Below are 14,086 nucleotides of genomic sequence, written 5' to 3' on the forward strand. Positions count from 1 at the left end.
CCTTTGGTTTTCTTATTTATAACAGTTGAGAGATCTACAGAGAAATGATACTCAGCTGGCAATGGACAGAAACTGTCAGCTCTTGGAGCTACCATTAGCCTGGCTCAGCCTGTTACTTGCAGCAAGTAACATCACAGCTCTTTGAGGAAGGGCCCCAGATCATCTCGTCTGCCTGACACAAGCCACATGGGCTTCCCCCAAAGGTGAGGCAATGTCCAGAATTCATCTTCCCGTGGCATAAAACAGTTGAATCACAGTAAACACTGCAGTTTTGATCTGATAGCAGGCTTTAAGTCTTCTCTTAATAGACATTACACCTGCATAGATACTAAAGTAACAGGTCTATTTTCTGTTGATATCTCTGGGTACTTATAATAGTAATACCAAATAATATCAATCAGCTGAACCACTCACTTCTATTTAGAAAAGAGTGCGAGTCAACAAGAATATGTCTGTATCAAGACACATTATCTATTTATTTAGCAGCAAATAAACCAGTAAAGAGGTAATTCTCTAGAAAACTATGATTCAAATAGCTCTTGTTTTATGGTTTTAAAGCTAATGTATAATTAATAATATGTGGTTGCAAAAACTTTCTACAAGACCTATTGAAATCACAGTGAAGCTTACATAAAATAAAAGTAAGGTGACAGTTCAGATTTTAAATTAAAACCATGTGTTTCACTCAGCTCTAACATGTAATAATCTCATCTATTATGATAGCTTTGAAGATTTCTCATCCTAACAGTCTGACTCACTGTATAATCTGAGATAAGACTTTGGACTTCACATTATAATTCTCACACCATGATTATACTACTAAGAACAGTTCATCAGAATGTTTTCTCTTATTAACCCCTTGGATCCCAAATTGTGTATCATAAAACTTAACTAACATTTGCAAATCACTATCTTAAATCAAACCTCACAATCAAGAATCACAACCTTGTCACTGTTCTGCCCCTCTGGAGGTGTAACCATATGCTGTTTCTAACTCAAGGGCAAGTATAAGACACATGCAAGACCAGAAGGCAGGAAAATCTTGATACCGTCGTAAATGGTAAAAGGGATTTTCAAAATGTGTTGTGACTCTTTTTAGTATTTAAAAAACCCCCTAATATTAACAGTAATTTTGTGGTTTATATATTCTCTGCAATGGCATGTTATTCCTCTAATAAAGAGCTGGTATGGTCTTCATTTCACCATTTCTTCTACCTGATTTAGTTAAAATGTATACATCTTGCATGTTCAGAATATTTATTTCAGAAGGTGCTAAATGACTACAGGTGGAGCAGCAAAACTCATTTCAGGGTCTTTTTTCTGCATTCTTTCTACACTTCAGTACTTTTTCTTTCACAGGTACAAAGATTCAATTCGTCTTACCTCAACTGATACGGAACATCCTGATTCCTCAGTTACCAGTGCGATAGTTTCATCTTGTAAAGTTTCCTTTTAGCAGCAGCCCACAGGCTAGACCATGCCAGAGTGTGTCTAATTCTGTTACAGCTGCAAATACCAAATGGGCACGGTGGGAAGCACTTCCCTAGGCTGTAACCATATTTCTTGCCATAAAAAATTGTCCTTTTATACTATATCAAAGAGCTGTGATGAGATACCATCTACCAGCCACAATGGTACTGTTAGCTGATTTAGATCTTTCCTGTGTCTATATTTTGCCATGGAGAGAGTAATACAGCTTCTGGTGGGAGATATTTATTGCAGCCCCCTGATCTTGCAGTTCTTACAGCTTTTAGGTGGTGAACATAGGCAAGCTGAGAGATGGACTGGATGCTGTCCCACTTTCTGAAACCAGGTCTACATCGCAGGGTTGAAAGCAAGTTCAGGTTTGCTTTTGTCCACATTTCTGGCATCAGCTCAGTTGTTCCTGTCCTATTGTTATGGCATGTCGTGGCAGTAGTTCAAGTCATATATAAACAGTACCCACAGATTCAGAGAACAGTTTGCTCAATAACAAATATTTCACTGTAGGATGCAATGGAATATAAAGGCAATATCAAGCTGTGAGGATAAAAAATTGGGTTGCCAGGCATTTTGAGAGTCATATGAGAAAGGGACATATCTTGCCAGAGGTACTTCAAAGTAAAAGGAAGTAAGCCTCTAAAGGCAAAGAAAACTCACTCTATAAGATGGTTTCACACCTAATTAAAGGTTGACACCAAGGAGCATGCATTCAGCAACTTATCCATTTACAAGTGGTTGAAATAAAAACAAAAATAGAAGAGTAATTCTCTGTCATTGAAGAATATCACCCTCTGCACCAAATACTGCAGAACATGCACATGAAGGATAAGTTTTAATTTATCAGAGTGGTACAGAACCTGAGTCAGAGATGACCAAACAAATTTCCTACCTTTCAAGATGGTACCTGATTTCTACAAATTCCCAGTTGTCATTGCTCAGGTCATCATCACTGACTGCTTCAAACAATATCTCCTTGTGTCTTATTCTACCTTTGGGGTTTTCTTGAGTTTGTAAAGTTCAAGACTGTTTTCCCCAATAACATCTTCTTAAGTCCATAAATCCTTGACTAAAGGTTTATGAGAAGACTGTAGGTTGTTGCTTGGGTGGTTTTGTTGTTTGTTCACTTGTGGGTTTTTTGTTGCTGGTAATATCTCCTTACTAATAAATTTTAGCCATTCCTCTTCAAGCAGAGATTAAAGCTGGAAAATGTTAGATTTTCTAAATGAAATTTTCTGAAAATTAAAGCTACATATGTATATATGTATGTATACATATGTTCTAACACAAAATTAATGAAAAAATTTTCTAACCATTTAATCGGCTTATTGATAACAGACAACTCATTTAAGGGTTGACACCAAATATTTAAACAAATTTGAGCTCATATTTCCAGAGAGTGCTTAGCCTATTTTGGAGGTGCAAGGAAAGAGAGGATTCAGTGTTATGTATAACTGGCCACTTCATTATGCAAAGTATAGTTGAACTGAAATAATTTACCCTGAATTTCTTTTCCCTGAAAGTTAAGCACCCTTTTCTTATTTTACAGTATGTTCAAAGCAATCACTGTAATGGTATCTTTCTAATATTTACCATGAAACATGAAATCTAATTTTAAACTCCTAAATACAGCTGAACTGTGACATATAGTTCAAGAGAGGAGCTTATCACAGTGGCTTCTTGGCCTCACCAATCATCCCAGCTAATTTCACAAATTACAACACAGCACATCTCCACTTATGACTGTGTTTTCTGACGGATAATGGAACTCCTGTTGTGCTCTTCGCCTCTTTTCCTTGATAAACATTAAAATATCATTTGGGTTATCTGTCATGGATTAGCTTGAGACAGATACTGACAGTCAGGTGAATTAGCCATGTTTGTTATATCTGTAATAAACTATTCACTGAAAAATCAATGAAGGTCATGAGATGTTGAAAGACTATCAAAGCAGTATACTTGGGGTTTAATATAATTTTCATTTCTCTGGGTGAAAAAAAAGGAAATGTAGATATTTCCATGGTAAAGTTCTAAGGCAACAAAAGAAACTCTTCTCCTGTGGAACATGAACCATCATTTAAAATTTATGCCTTTGTAAGTGTACAAGAGCTACAGCAGGTTTACCAGAAATTAAGTTATTTCCAGGTCTTGATCTTTATAATAGTGTTCTGAAACATTCTGTTACCAGTTCAGTTGAAACAAACCATGAGAAAGAATCCCTTTAAATTATAAGAGAGAAATATTAGAAGTAAAGGAAAAGTAATGCCAACAAAATATTCCTTTTAGTCTTTATACAAAAAGGAATACAATAAACTGAAATAGAAATAGAAAACCATACAAAATGTTAAAATACTTTGATACACAGCATCTAATAAGCTTATGAATCTCTTTGCCACAAGACGTCATGAAGGCCAAAAAGCTGAAGTCTTCAAACATAAAGGGCTTTAATAACTCCATTTTAATCCTTAAGAATAAAGGAGATAATCCTTAAATATAAAGGAAACTATTCACAAAATCACCTTCTAAGAAAGGAATTCCTATATGTTTTATAGCTCCTTATCCGTAAAAAAGGAATCACTAGTCAAATTTGCTATCTTTTACTCAGGGTGTTACCCAAAACAATTTCCTGCTCCATATACTTATGAAATATTTTGTGCTGAGATCTTAAAGGAGATTTGCTTTTTTGTTCTGATATACGAAAATACAAAACAAAAGAAACACATTTCTTAAAAGTGCCAGTAGAACAAACAATCATCTACATCAACAGCATATATGAAAAAAAATATTTAACAGGAAAAAAAAGTCTTGAAATATTAGGGGGAAAAAAGTATCTTTATTTCCAAAGGTTAAAGGCTATATAAAGACTATTTTCCTATTACATGTCATGTTATGAATCTGTGAATCTTTTGAAAATTTGGTCCCTTTGAAAATTTATTCCTTAATAGATGGATCTCCAATTATTGCCTCTGATTACTGTTCCCTAGCTCTCTACCAAACTCAAGTACACAGGTTCTGCCAGAACGCTGACTTACATACCCACAAATTTTGCATTAGGATTAGTGAAACACTGATATCTCATCCAGGGTCCAAAGTACACCCCATGATAAACTGAGGGAACCTCTATTTAAAAGGCAGAGCCTTTGGACCATCTCCAGAAAATGCATACCTTCTCTCCTTCAGGGTCCAGGGCTTGACTCCTGTTGACTGGGTGAGGTTCTCAATTTCCTTTAAAATCTCAGCAATGGTGATCATACAACAGCATTCTGAGCCTGTAACCAGAGAGTGGGAGGGCTGGGGTTCATCTGCTCTGTGGTATAAGAGGATCCAGTTACCTCTTGTTTGTTGAGATGGAATGTCCCAATCCCTGGACAGCAAGACCAGGATGGATGGTGACTGAGTCCTTTCAAAGAGCAGGATCAAAAAAAAGAGTTTGGTTGCAGTTTGAGTTTAAACCTGTGCACAATATATTTAGATTGTTTGATTTCAAGATGGGAATTGTGGCTGCTGATCCCATGATGCTGCCTGCATTTCAACTAATAATAATAATTTTAAATTAATTAAATTAATTAAATGAGATTAAACAAAAATGATCATAATTGTTCTGAGACATGGACTGCAAGTTTAGATTTAGCTGAGATTAAATTCTCAAATAGTATTCTCAAATATCTGTTCTCTTAATTAGCAGTTTAAACCAAATGAATTTATTTGAAAGCAAAGAAATTAAAAATTTTTCTCCTTGTTCTCTGTCATCTCTTTATTTATTACTCATAGCAATGCATATATTTCAAATGCACATAATAATAACTGAATAACTGAATAGAGAATTTAGGATATATCCATTTTAGAGAAACCAAGAGAGCCAAAATTAGATTCAAGGTTCCTATTACCCAACATACATAGGAGTCATGCTGTTCATACCAGCAAATATTTTTTTAGATGTACTATTTTGTTTTATCAGAAATGCAAATACCCTCATGCTGAGCAACCAGTGCTGTTATAAACATTGTAAAATAAGTTTCAAGAGTACATTGCAACTTTGATATAAAATTGTTAAGGAAATTTTCTCAAAATACTACTGAGTTGAATAAATTTTCGTGCAGGGATAGAGAGAAATAAAATAGGAATATAGGAGAGCGGGGCCCTGGAAGGTTAGAAACAAAAGGAAAATATCTTATTTTAACTTATAATTTTGAGAGATTTGGAACTCTGAGTTCCATATATTTCAGACAACTCTTACCTGAGAGAATGCATTGTGACTCTTTACTCCGTTGTTCTACAGATTCAAGCCACTGTGGTAAATGAAGAGCGTCTGATTTCAATAGCCTCCAGACTGTTACTTACCCACCTTCTATGAAACAAATGTTAAACCATAGAAGTTGAGGGGGCACTATACGCCTAGCCTGTGGAAACTAGATGGAGTTTATTACCTAAGAAATAGGGAATAATTTGTCTTCAGAAGAAATAATTTAATTACTGAATTGGAGTGTTAGTTACCCTTTTTCAATAGTTTAACAGACAATTTTTGTTGCTGAATAGTATTCAAAGATCATGCTGTTCTGGTGCCTCTCATAATCAGGTTGTTGTGTATTTCACAGACCACATTTTTCTAATCTGAGGCCAGCTGAAACAGTTGAAACAGACCCTTGTTTTGTTTAGCTAGAAAATAATATCTCCAATGGGCTTTCATGTTGACCTAATTCAGTTTTTCCCTCTCTGGTTTATTTTTTTAAAACAAGTGAAAGTCATCTTTTTATCAAAATGTATCTAATAATTTGTTCATCTCCACTCTCTTGTCTTATTCTGATTATAATGTGTTCCTTATCTGAAGAGATCCTTAAACTCAACCAGGGTGCTGGCTCATGATCTAAAGGGAGAGGCACGGTCCTGTTTCACAGAACTGAAGTGGAACTTAACATGATTGGTTCTCACCAATCTTTTGTAACAAACTGTGTACCTTTATGACACACCTGCAATTTTAGGAGAAAGACATTTCTGAAGGGCAGCATCTTTTGAATGCATTTGCTATTTGAAAAATTGTTACTACCAGTAGTTATGTAAAGAAAAAATATTTTTCTATCTCTTTAGGTTATCTTAAAATGTGATCCTCAAATTATGCTGGTGACAAACACTACATGGTTCCATAGAATGACATTCAAGGTCATGGTACTTTTCACTTACATTTCTTCTCCATAGGAGTGTTCCTGGGCCATCTGTGGGACCAGGCTTTCACACCTCTGGTGCTTGAAGCATACCCTCCAGGATATAGGGACCTGTGCAGTGAACAGGTCTCAGATGATCATCTATCCCCCCTGCTCTATCAGTAAAAAAGCTTCCAAACAGAGCCAGAAAGCTGGAGGAGATCCTGAGGTCTTCCTTAAAATGGCAGGCAGTCTTATTTCCAAACATAGGTGGCCAAGAGATATGCAGGAGTGTAGGTGAAGGCTCCATGGCTCCCTATTATTAAAAGTGCTCCTGGAAAAATATGCATTAAATAAGCTCTTTATTGAAGTTGTCTTTCTCTTTTCACCTCTTCTCCATGGTAATAAAGGCAGTCCAGCTGAACAATCAGAGAGACAAAGAAGTCAGAATGCAGTGGTAGACCTAGCTTGTCTGATGTCTGGAAAGTTCCTGCCTAGGGCAAAGATATATATACACACAGAAAAAAAAAAAAAAAAAAAAAGAGGGTTAAAAACAAAAACACTGACCATCCTTAGCTGTTCCACTGTGCATCACATTGCTATCATCATCTCAATGCTTCTCACTGATATTTGACAACATACCACTCAGCAACAGCTGTTTTATTGTAGTCTTTAATGGCCATAAAGCAGAAAATATTGTCTAATGCAGAGGAAACATCCTGACAGTTCTGGCTCTGTGTGAGTATGTCAATTTTATAGCACTGTTTGGCTTTTGAGGGATTTCTTGACTAACAGGTGCATCATTATACACATCAGCAATTTGCTAAGTAGAACAATAATACAGTGCACATTATGATGCTATAACTGACACCAAAAATGAACTCTCTAAAGAAGTGCAATAGACTGTCACTGTGCTTGTAAAAATGCTCTTTAAATTGACACAGTCTTTGGGGTTAGAAATTGTTTTGTATGTTATTGCAAATACCTGTGGGCTGGTTTGCCCTGATGAATTGGATAAAAGAAAGAAAAGAAAGAGCTGTTACTCCTCCTTAAGAAGAACCATCAAAAGATGCCTGTTGGACATTTGTCCAAGCTGGTTGCTGTTTTAATTTACTCTATACTATCATATGCTTCATCAGGAAATATCAGGGGACTTCAGTTTTAGACAAAACAAAGATACTTAATCTCATTCATGCCTTTCCAATTCCATTACTCTTTCTTCTAGGTAACAAGCTAGTCATACTGCCAGTTGGGAAAAGTAATCAGATAGACAAGTCTGCAAAGGAATACTTCCTTGCTTCTCCACAAAGAATTCAGTTTCTCTGCCTAAACACAAATGAAAATCCCCTAAACTCTCTAGAATTAAAGCTACATTTTTGTCAAGATTCTAGCATTTCAGATGAACAGCATTTGTGTACAGCTCCTCCCAAGAACTGTTTTTTTAATAAAAAAAATTGCATTCATCTTCTTTGAATGCAACTCTCAATGTATCAGAGACTGTGAAAAGAGCTGCCCTTTTAAATTCATCCAACCACTAAACTGAAAATGAAGTGCAAACCAGATTATACAAAATGAATCAGTATGCATAAGGTGATTCTGCAATTCAAAATAATATTAAAGGCCGCTTTGATAAGTGGTTTTGAGAAGTTCATCACCTCCCTGTTGGTTTCCTTTTATGTTTATAATTTATTAGATCTTTTTCTGAAGGACCTGTCTTGAGAAAAATGCAACAATTCAGACTTACACAAAGACTTCAGCTCATCTTAGTCCACCCAGAAGTTTGGGTTAGATTTGAATTAACCTTCAGTTATCACTGGTATTTCCACTCTGATTATTCAAAGGATTGTTGAGACCTTTCATAGCCCTTGTTCAAACTTCCAAATTCATCTTTCATGAATCACATGATTTAAGTACCAACCCTTAAATCAGTACAATGAGACGGAAATAAAATGAAAGTGAGTGTTACTGAAGAACCTCAGAATCAACTGACTACTAGAAAAAACTGTTCTACTACATAACCTTTTTCCAAATGAGGACTATGATACAAATATGAAATACCAACACAAAATACCAGCACTGTAGGTACCTAATAGAGATTGCTCATTAAATATCATTTATATTTGTCTTTAAAGGAAGACAAGTGCAACTTTTTAATAATGAAATTTAACATGAACCTACAAACTAAGGAATCAACATTTAATACCCTCAACTAAAAGAGGGTAACATCTCTCTCCACTCGGTCTTTTTGGCCATTTTCTCCTGGTCAATGAGGGACCAAAAGGAAGAGACTCAGGGTTATTCTTCTTTGAATGAGACTTCCAGGCCATTTTTCTAACTCTGTGATGGGTCAACCTTGACTGGGTGTCAGGTGCCCACCAAAGCTGCTCTATCATTCCCCCTCCTTCTCCTTTCTCTTACCTTTTATTCATGAGCAGATATCATAGGGTACAAAACACCTTTTTGGTACGTTTGGGTCAGCTGTTCTGGGTACATCCCCTCCAAAGATCTTGGTCACCCTTAGATTACTGTTGAGGGAGTGGAATGCTGGAAAGACAATGTTGGTGCTATTTGAACAGTGCTAGCAGTAGCCAAAACAGTGGTGTGTTACCATACACCTTTCTAGCCACCAATACAAAACATAGCACCATGAGGACTGCTATGGGGAAAATTAGCTCAGCCAGACCCAATACAAGCTCATAAAAAATTATTAGCTGCCAGGCCACATTGTACTCATGAATTTATTCATATTTGTTTTTGCAGTTTGGATGGTCTCAAGTACTTTGCAAAGAACCGAAATATGTAAACTGAAGAAGAGATAATAGCACTGTTTATCTCAATAACAAAATGTAGTTCTTGCTAACACTGGACATTTTAAATTATTCCTTGTAATTAATTGTCTCTTTATTTTATTTGAGTAATTAAAAATAACAATGCCTAACTATAAAATGAGTATATTTAAAATCTTCATGAATGTACAGTAGATTGTAATTGTTACACAGCATGACAAAATCCTAAATTGTTCACTGGTATTTCCATCCACCACAATTATACACACTACAAAAAGCAAGTAGTACTTCTGCAGAAGAAATAGAATAGCCTAGACTAGAATAGAATAAGGGACCTACAATGGTCATTTACTCCAGCTATCTGACCAATTCAGGGCAGGCCAAAAGCAAGTTGCTAAGGGCATTTTCCAAATGCCTCCTAAACACAGACAGGCCTGGGACATCAACCACCTCTCCAGGAAGCCTGTTCCTGTGTTTAACCAGACTCTTGGTAAAGAAATGCTTCCTAACATCCAGTATAAACATCGTCTGGCTTAGCCTTGAACCATTCACATGTCCTGTCACTGGATCCCAGGGAGAAGAAATCAGCCCTTTCCTCTTCAGGAATCTGTAGAGAGCAATGTGGTCACCTTCAGCTGTCTTTTCTCTAAAATAGACAAACACAAAGTCCTTAGCCACTCCCCACAGGACATCCCTTCCAGCCCTGACACCAGCTTCATTGTCCTCCTCTGGATGCATTCAAGGACCTTCACATCCTTCCTAAATTGTGGGGGCCAGAAATGCACACAGTATTCAAGGTCACACCAGTACCAAATAGAGTGGGATAATCACAGTGGTTCACCCTCCTTGCTGCCCAGGGACATGGCTGACTCACTGAGCTTCTGTCAATCAGCCCTTCCAGATCCCTTTCTACAGAGTTGTTTTATAGCCACTCATCTCCCAATCCATACTTGTACCTGGCATTACTCTGTCCTGGAGCAGAACTGGCCCTAGAATTGAATCCTGAGGCACAGCACTGGCAACCAGTCACCAGCCAGATGTAGCCTCATTCACTACAACCCTTTGAACTCTGCCCTTCAACCTCTTCTTCACCCAGTACACCATGAAACTGCTCATCCCACAGTTGGACAACTTGTTTAGAAGGAAGCTGTGAGGGACAATATCAAAAGCCTTACCAAAATCCAGTAAAACTACATCCACTGCCTCCCTGTCATCCACTAGGCAGGTGACCTTATCATAGAGGGATATCAAACTGGTTAAACAGGACTTTCCCTTTGCGAACTCCCATTGACTGTGTCTGATGATTGCATTATTCTTTAAATGTCTTTCAGTATTACTCAGTATCTTCTCTATAATTTTTCCAGGAACTGAGGCCAGACTAAGAGGTCTGTAGTTCCCTGGGTCTTCCCTCACGTAATTTTTTAAATGATAATACCATTGGCTAGCATTAAGTTAGCAGAGATCTCCTCAGACACCCGAGACCTGTAGTAGTTGATAGAGAAGGATCCTGCCAAAACATCTCTTAGTTTCTTCAGAAGTCTGGGGTGAATCCTACCAGGTCCCATGGACTTGTGAACGTTCAGCTAATAGAGCTCATTCCTTACAATTTCAAAAGGAAAGCCACTGTTTCCACACTAGTGGTCCTTTGACTCAGTGGACTGGGCAGCCCAAGTTCTATCAGTATTATTGAAGACCAAGGCAAAAAAAAAGCATTCAAAAGCTCTACTGTTACTCCTTTACCTTGTGTAACCATTTACACAAGAGTAAATTTGTGGGTAAAGAGCTCATAAAATTAAGACAGTATAAAATTCTGGGTGTTGACATTTATGACTTCAAAATTTGAATGCATAAAAATAACTCTAAAAATTACTCCACCAAACCATTTACCAATAGCAAACTGAAACAGAAAGGCAGAAGACTTCATCTTCAGGTCTAACAAACCTGGCTCATAGGAATTGCCCCAGAAGTGGCTCTGTGATCTGCAATCTTTCTCCATCTTCCAGGCCAGTGTGTTGATTCTCCTTCCAGCAAAAGTGACAGGAGAACCTCAGAGCTTCTTGTACTTTTGGCCTTCCCCTGTGACCTCCAGTCAGGCAGTACACATGCATTGGGATCATGCAGTGTGTTTCAGGCACATGCATTCCTCACTGCCTCACCCTCCTCTGCTCAAAAATTACAAGCTCCACATCCTACATACTGGAGGTCAGTATCAGTTATCAGGGGACAGTTATCTGTGTACCAGAGAGAATATATTAGGATAATGCATTCAATTGAATGAACAAGGTTGCCTCAGCCACATGGTTGCAACAGCCACTGTGAATGCGTTGAGCAGGCTGGTACTCACTGCCACTGGGGAGTCATGGTCTGCTGTGTGATTCTCTCACATTAATTGATTGAGTGCTGCTGCCTCTGATAAGTTTTAAAGAGCATGTCTTCTATTCCACCCTAAGAGCACAACATATGTGAGCCACAGTTCTGGAGCAGGTATCTGCACCATTCTACAGTAATTCACCACTAAATATTAATTTAAGAGAGGTAAGGTGTACAGTGTAGCTGAAAAGGATAGATACAGGCAACCTGCATGCAGGAAAAGCTACTTAGATTTTTTTCCTGAACCAAAATTATAGTACTACTAAAACCCCAAAACTATAGCATAACACTAATTTAACACGTACCTCTCAGATGACTGCTCAGCCTAGAATTTCCTTGAGCAGCCCCCTATTATTCAGTAATCCAGTACATGTGTATGTGTTCATTTCACAGATGTGCAAGACACCTAATCTGGGCAGTAAGGCCACAAACACCCCTCATATATTCAGGGAACCCCACCTGAACCCTTGCTGTGACCACACTCACACATATTGAAAAAATTTTTATCAAATTTTTGTGAAAGTCTGATAAAAGTGAGGAACAGTATATAGCTTATTTAAAAAAAAAAAAATAAAATTCTTAGACCATGTTGGACGTACTTAGAAATGGGGATGGTAAAGCAGCAGCAATAATGGAATTTTCAGAGGTTTACTAGAAACCTGACAATTGTTTTCATGTGCTTTTTTCTAAGTTCAGCCAAGAACCGGCACTCCTTTGTACTAGACCCCACAACAATATACAACTGAGGAAGTTTTGTTCCCAAAAGTTTTAAAATCTAAATATGAGACAAGAGCCAACACATCAATACAGACAGGCAACCAGGAATAAAGGGATACAACAAGAAAATTAACATCAGTGGCTGCTTCTGTACATATTTAAACTATTGAATTTGAGGAACACCCTGAAATTCTGGACACACATTTCGTTACACAAACTCCAGCTGTACTTGCAGACTGTCTGTGTGCCCATTAGTTACATGACATTTTCATGATTTAAGGAATCAAGAAAGCAGTATTGTGTTGAAACCATTATCAAACCTGTCTGGTAGCTGAAATGAAGAAGGTGCTAACTAGGCCTGCATACTAATGCAATTATGTGAAACAATGATGAAGATGGAGAAAAGCCTGCCTGCCACCTATGTGTACATGCAAACATTGAGTCTGATGGTACAGCCTTGACTGAAAACTGCCAGATAAAAAGTGTGGGTTGATATTCAGCCAAGGAAATGCTGATCGCTCTTTCAGAAATTATCAGCCTCTACAAAAGACTTGCTACTTTCTTCAAGGCCACAAAGAGCTATCCTTCACAATGGAAAAAAGGATTTAAAGTATGGGGGATTTAACAGAAAAGGGGAGCTCTTGTTATGCCACAATAGAGAATATAGCACTAATGACAATTTTGAAATACCTATGCCCGTTGCTCTTTTATCTAATAGCACACTTTGATCTTTCAATGAAAGACTGAATAGAAAAATTAAGGTATAAAAAGCCCCTGGTTTTAAGTCTTAGGTAAGACTTACACATTTTTTCAATATTCATGCTCCCTAGGAAACCATCACCTTGAAATCATTACATTTATTTATTCTGTGGTTTCATGGATCCTGTAAACTTTTAATGAAATAATACATAAAAGTGTATTCCATTCAGCTACAAATGCTCATTAATTGTTTGCTAATGCAACATATTTTTTTTGTATTTGCTCTTCTGGCATTGTTATGATGAAGAGCAACTGCTTTATAAAGAAAGTTGCAGAAACACTGTAAATCGTGGCTTCTTTACCAGTCTACTAACTTGCCCTGCAGTGGACTTTTTTTTGCTAATTAACTTTCTATTGTTTGTAATTTCAATTACTTAGAATAGGGCAATTACTTACAGTGTTATGTGAAGATCTGTAAAAGCTAAAAAAAAAGACTCACCAAAGAAAACCCGCAAAAAAACCAAAACAAACAAAAAAAATTTGATAAAGGAAAAATGTCTTAAAAAAAATTACAAAAAAAAACCCTTAGATGCCTTGATAGCTAATGCATCAGCTGTGTAGCAGTAAATTAAAAAAAAAATTTACTCACCTGTTGTTCACAGCAGAAGTACATAGGATTTGCTCACCTGCACTTATGTCTAATTACAGTACTGATACAGACAGGCAGAAAAAACTGGCACAAGGTAGAAATCTGTTGACCTCATTCTGTTAGTGAAATCTAGATTGACCTCTCCACAGTCACCCACAGAACTCTTATTTTGTCTGCTGTTCCACTTGTGCTCATCACATCTCATGCAGACATCGGAATTTTACCTGCAAGATCTATGGTGTAGTGGC

The sequence above is a fragment of the Manacus vitellinus genome, unplaced genomic scaffold (assembly GCF_001715985.3).
Source record: "Manacus vitellinus isolate BGI_N305 unplaced genomic scaffold, ASM171598v3 scaffold_6_pilon, whole genome shotgun sequence".
NCBI classification, from domain to species: Eukaryota; Metazoa; Chordata; class Aves; order Passeriformes; family Pipridae; genus Manacus; species Manacus vitellinus.